General features: G+C 34.1%; 1 protein-coding gene and 1 long non-coding RNA gene across 3 annotated transcripts in view; one reads left to right on the top strand and one right to left on the bottom strand.

Moving 5' to 3' along the window:
* The window catches only part of LOC113472657, an 11532-nt gene extending 7340 nt beyond the window's left edge, over positions 1-4192 (bottom strand). Inside the window, exon 1 of the long non-coding RNA XR_003394882.1 lies at positions 3876-4192. This is a non-coding gene — a long non-coding RNA (uncharacterized LOC113472657). The remainder of the gene's footprint in view (positions 1-3875) is intronic.
* Positions 1-6488, top strand: part of LOC103520679 (lipoyltransferase 1, mitochondrial-like) — a 10547-nt gene that overhangs the window by 2343 nt on the left and 1716 nt on the right. The window lies entirely within an intron of this gene.

Raw genomic sequence — 6488 nt, 5'->3', positions numbered from 1 at the left:
TGAATGGAGCTCAAACAAGAAGAACCTGGTGATTAAAGTCCTGTAATTGAAGTCGAATTATCCACACACAGCTATTCGCAAGCTGTTTGTGAGAATAAGCTAAACAAACTTTGCAAAGTTGGTTCCGAATACAAAATAATGGTATATTCTCCAAATAAATTGCTATTCGGATCTTGCTCGAGGGCCTTTCAGGGTGGTAAGTTTCCTTGAGAGGTATCTTGAATCCGTCTTGTTTCTGACGCTGCAGAAGTTGCTGAACATTTGTTTCCATGAACGGATTTTTAGAATAGAATAGAAGAATAGAATATACCTTGTTTGTCCTGCCAGAATGAGACTGAAAAGTCCCTTTACTCCCGCAGTCTAAACAAGGTCTTATATATTTCATAGGTATAGTTTAAACATATGTAAATAAAAAACCTTGTTTAAATATTTAAAAAAATATATACAAAAATATGTGATTAGGATTAGGAGAGGGATAGGGGTGTCTTCCACATACACCACAATTATTACGAAAAATTTCGTCATTTGTCATTAGGTAGGACAGTCATTTGAAGAGGTTTGGTATTGGTAAAGGTAGGGCCATCGGCTTTAATAAACGCCCTTGGTCACTGCGACCTGGTTAGATCATTGAAGAGGTTTGATAGGGGGAACAACTACTGAGGTCTTTTAGTGCTGAAATCAAAGAGAGAAGGAGGATAGCAGAAAGCCAGCCGTTCTGGGAATGAACCTTATCTATTTAAGGACAAGTCCGCTCCGGGCGCGAATCCAAAATGCAACCCCTATAACCATCACTTTTTTTTTTTTTTTTTTTTTTTGCAAGGAACAAAAACTCACATATTGTCATTCAAGAGTTTAGTACTATTGGAAAGACAATACCAAAATGTTCTTTAGTAGAAAATGCATATAAAATGTGTATGCACGTAAATGCCATTGGGACTGCGTGAAATAAGGCTATGTTGAAATTAATGTTGACTCTTCTGCGCCGGCGTAAATACTTGAAAAAGGTACAACATTTTGCCAACATGGACCCAGAAATAAGTGAATCCATAGCGAAAATGTTTTGCAATTGTATTTTGCTCAAATCGATAATATTTTCGATAGTACAATAAAGTACTGCAGACCGTTGTTAAATTATGTTTTCTTTTAAGATAAAACCAAAAATACCTCTTCACTCAATTAAAAAATTAAAAACTCAATAAATTGGTGTGCCACTAAAGATTAAAAATTAAAAAAAAAGCGAACTGGTGAACTTGTAAAACATTTTTGTCTTAGCCCAGAGTGTAAGGAAGGCATATTAAATTAATTGATTTATTAAACATTTTAAACTAAACCAAAATCAAAGATCATTATCAGATTATCACACACTTATATTAAATGAACTCGGAATCGCAATATGTATCACTATTCATATGCTGTACCTCAGAACATTTCAATTTCTTTAAAAAAATGAAACGATTTATTAAACATTTTAAACTAAACCAAAATCAAAGATCATTATCAGATTATCACACACTTATATTAAATGAACTCGGAATCGCAATGTGTATCACTATTCATATACTGTACCTCAGAAAATTTCAATTTCTTTAAAAAATGAAATTGATGACAATGTTTGAAGTTTCACAACGTATTACACCCGGAAAGGGATATTCAAGCATTAACCTCGTGTTAATTCCAATTGGTAAGATCGCTTCTTATTCTTACATGTTGCCTCCAGGAGGGGGAAACATATGACAATGTTTGAAGTTTCACAACGTATTACACCCGGAAAGGGATATTCAAGCATTAACCTCGTGTTAATTCCAATTGGTAAGATCGATCCTTATTCTTACATGTTGTCTCCAGGAGGGGGAAACATGTGAAAATAATAGGTACTTCTTAATCCAAGCAACCTCCGTGCCCGAGTGGGTATCACACTAGGCTTGCACGCCGAAGGTCCCGGGTTCGATTCCCTGCGGAGTCCAAGTTTTTTCGCCTCTGTACTTCGAGTTTGGGGTGCACTCAGCCTCGTGAGGAGTGAGGACAATTGATTAGCTACTTTTGTATTATTACTTTATTTGTACTGTATTATTACTGAGTATTACTATCCTACTCTCTTTCATGTTGTATTTTTTTTTCTTTTTTTTAGAATTTAAGCAAGGTTTTAATTATAAATATTACACCTATTTTGTACCACATACATAAGACCTTGTTTAGACTGCGGGAGTAAAGGGACTTTTCAGTCTCATGCTGGCAGTATAAACAAGGTACATTGGCTGGCTTTCTCCTATCCTGTCTTCCTTCTCTCTTCAATTTCGGGACGATAAGACCCTAGCAGTTACAGTTCCCTCTGTCAAACCTCAAAAAAAAAAAAGCTTGGTTAAACTTGATATTAAATTATTGGTTCAAATTAACTTCAAAACCAAACAGGTAGGCAGTAGGAGACAATTATGAATTTCATTGGATTTGAAGCTATGAACCCTGTTCATTGGATGCATTTCATCCAACTGCATTAGTATTTTTACTTTAGATTAGAATTTTTTAAGATTAAAATAAAGATACTTACCAAAAGTTCTGCCATTAGAAATTGAGATGGGTAACATCAATATTTGTTGTAAAAAATTTAAAATGTCCAATAACAAATTATTAAGACAAAATTATATAAAAAAAGGAAAGAAAATTGCAAATAACTAAAATATGTGACAAATTCTTTCTAAACTAGATAGGTAATTATTAATAACTTAGCTGCATCAAAATTATGACAAACAAAAAATGATTCCTACTTCACAATAATCATGGAATATTAACCATGTTTTGTCCCATGAGGCTACTTTGAACTTTGCATATGACTTTGTATATGATTTGTTAAGGTTCATCAGGTACTCCAGCAATTAGATAATTATAAAATAGCTTTAATGGTTGATCTTACCACTGAGAGTTAACAGTGTCAAGTGTTCTTTGATGTTACCCACTTGGTTTACACAGGTCAGTATTTCTTTAACTCTGGATTCACTGTAAACTCTCTGTGGAAAGATCAGGCATAAGGAATTTAAACGGGTCCTAGAAGGTGTTGGGATAACAGGGACATCAATTCAATGTATCACAGGGACATCAATTCAATGTATCACAAGTGAACAAACTCTTCACGCAAATGGAGCAGTTGCAAATGGGTAAAAATTATAAATAAATGGTCAATTCCTATGTAAAAAGTTGGGGAAAATCCAAATCTGAGGTCAAAACTCTGAAAAAATAACTGTAAAAGGTCAAAAATTCAATTTTTAATGAAAGAGTTCAAATGTGTGTGATGTCAGACTTTACATAGTTATTTTTTTTTTTTTTTTTTTTTTTTTTTTTTTTTTTTTTTGTCTGTTAGGTAGTGCCACTATGCAAGCGTGCTAGTGGAGGAGCAGAAAGAACTGCACAGAAACGTATGCGCACAAACACATTAATGCATTGCCTGCAAGAAAGCTTTGCTCGGGACATTTGATGTGATGTCTTTGCCTACAGGAGCATATGCCATGACATCAAAGTTCACGATTTACCGGTATTTCTTAAATTGATTTATCTCGGGATCTATAAGTCATAGAAGAAAAAGAAAAATTCCGTTGGTCCTCATTTTTCCTGCTCTATGACCTTGAAACATCACCCATGTAAGCACAACTGATCTAATATAGAATTTCTTGCTATAAAAGTTGGTGGAACAAGGTCTTTGTATAGATACATTACCAAGATGGAATAATCCCGTTAACAAACAAGACACCATTATTTTGACATTGTGAAGATACGAAGCTTAAACATATCATAGACATAGTGAGTAGGTACTGTATTACAGTAAGATTTCTCACATCATGAGTAGGTATATAATTCTAATTTAGGAAATAAGTAGGCAAACTCACCTCATTTCATCAATGAAGGCAGAAATATCAGCTTTTGATGCCACAGCAGCCATACCATCAAATGGAATCCCTTGCAAGGCCTGGAACCATGGGAGTATAGATGTGTCAAGATTCACTCAATAAAAAGAACTCGGTAGAATGCTAACTGAGCATGAGAATTAAGCAAATAAGATAAAGGAAGTAAACGAATTAAGAAAAAGATTTTTAATTATTTATTTTAATAGTTTTAGCTATACTAAAGAATAAACGAAAAAAGTCAAAATAGCCAAATCCAAATCCAATGGTCCAGTGGTCAGTGGTCCACCATTTCATTTTTCATTTGCCGATTTTTTTTTTTGTTTACACTGATCCAGTGTTGCCACTATTACCGGATCAATGCTGGATTAGCGTACATACATACGATTTCCTTCGTATCGTAAGGAATTATCGTACAAGAACAATATAAAGTCGAACGCGAATCCAAGTGGGAATGCAAGGGAACGACAATTTTTTCCAACTTATCCAGGTTTCCCAGTTAAAAAAAATGTCCCACTTAGAGAGTTTGCCATTTTCCTATTCCCACTAAAAGAGGTAAATGTGAACACTGGTTTGGAGGATATTAGACGAGTCCCACTTAGACAGGTTCGACTGTAATAAAATAAATAAGAAAATGAGCGGTTGGGGTCTGTTTTGGGCTGAGGCCACCCACAACAAACCTAAATGGGGGGGGAGGGATCATGTGACCTGTCCGTCCTACCCAGTGAGGATTTTTGGTGGTCAACTGTCAACTTGAAGCTACCGTGGTAGGTGGTAGGTGATAGAGCAGGTATTCCCAAACTACGGTCCGTGCACAACTAGTGGTCCACAAGAAAGAGAGGCACGGGGTCCAAAAGCTTTGTAGTCACAGAAAAAAAAAAAAAATCCGTAGTTCCTCATTTTTCTAGAGATAAAAAGTAAAAAATGAATTCAGATTGTACGAGTTGCGGAAAAAAAATCAAAATTTCGAATTTCCCGCCAACTTTACACGCTCATGAAGGTTGTGTTCAGTTATCACATCATTTTCCACACGCCAAGAAAGGACGAGAATGGCCTATCTCAGCCCGGTACATAAACACACCCTCAGTCTAACCCTTGGGGCTTCTTGAACTTATCAGGTATTTGAAGTGGAGATCCTTCAAACTATCACTTTTAGTGCCCAATATTGCAATAGGTAATGCAATAGAGTCATAGAAGTATGAATACTTGAACAAATTTTACTGCCATTCGTGCTCTTTACTTGAGTACCTCCCAATAGTGAATGTATTAAGTAGTACTCTCTGTACTTATGATTAAGAAATTGATAAAACTGTATCACATACGGTTGCCTACATAACTGCCTGTACTCCCTGCCCGTTTTATTTTTCGTCAGTTTTTGCTGTCTGAAGAAGTTCATACTCTGAAATTAAAGAATAGCTTATTGCTGGTTCTCATTTTTATCAGTTTTTGCAGTCCGAAAAAACTCATACTCTGAAATTAAAAAAAACTTATTGCTTGGTCTCAATTTAATCAATTTTTGCTGTCCAAAGACTCCCGTACTCGTAAATGACAAGCAGGTCTTATTGCTTCTAGAAGCTATTTATCGACCTCTCTGAACTCAAGGTTATACAAAGGTGTAATCACAGCAAAGTTGTCTGATAAGGCCGCTATAGTCTTGGCGAGGTAGTAGAGTGAAGGCTATTTTCACATTTATTGTTCGTCTCAGGCTCTCAAACACACAAAGAAACTTCAAACAAAAGAGGAAAAGAAGAGCAGAGGAGAGCTAGAAGCACACTAAACATTGTAAAATATACTGCAGACTTCCGAAAAGAAAGAAAGAGAGAAAAAGAAAAAAGGAAAAAAAAGGAAAAATCTAAAAATTAAAAATCGGTCTATAAACACTAGGTGACTATATAGGATCGCTATGGAAGACGATGTATGCCAAATGTCGGTCTAAGAACAGGGAGAGGAACCTGTTAGAGCAATTTATCACACCGTCAAAATCTATTTGAAGTTGAAGATTTGAACCCTTGGGGTTTCTCACTGTCCTACATCCTACATCATGGGTTCTCTTCCCTCCTAGCTTGGTTGGTAGCGCGTCTGCCTTGTAAGCGCTAGGCCGCGGGTTCGATTCCCACCCGGGGCGGATTTTATCCTAATGGGATAATGTTCGTTCTCGGAACGGCTGGCTTTTTCCTATCCTGTCTTCCTTCACTCTCTTTGATTTCGGGACAATAAGACCTTGGCAGTTATAGTTCCCTCTGTCAAACCTCTTTAAAATAATAATAATAATAATAATAATAATAATAATAATAATAATAATAATAATAATAATAATAATAATAATAATAATAATAATAATAATAATAATAATAATAATAATAATAATAATAATAATAATAATAATAATAATAATAATAATAATAATAATAATAATAATAATAATAATAATAATAATAATAATAATAATAATAATAATAATAATAATAATAATAATAATAATAATAATAATAATAATAATAATAATAATAATAATAATAATAATAATAATAATAATAATAATAATAATAATAATAATAATAATAATAATAATAATAATAATAATAATAATAATAATAA

This window comes from Diaphorina citri, unplaced genomic scaffold (genome assembly GCF_000475195.1).
Source record: "Diaphorina citri unplaced genomic scaffold, Diaci psyllid genome assembly version 1.1 scaffold4, whole genome shotgun sequence".
In the NCBI taxonomy this organism is placed as follows: Eukaryota; Metazoa; Arthropoda; class Insecta; order Hemiptera; family Psyllidae; genus Diaphorina; species Diaphorina citri.
Note: the sequence above shows the minus strand (reverse complement) of the source record. Positions and strands in the feature narration are given on the sequence as shown.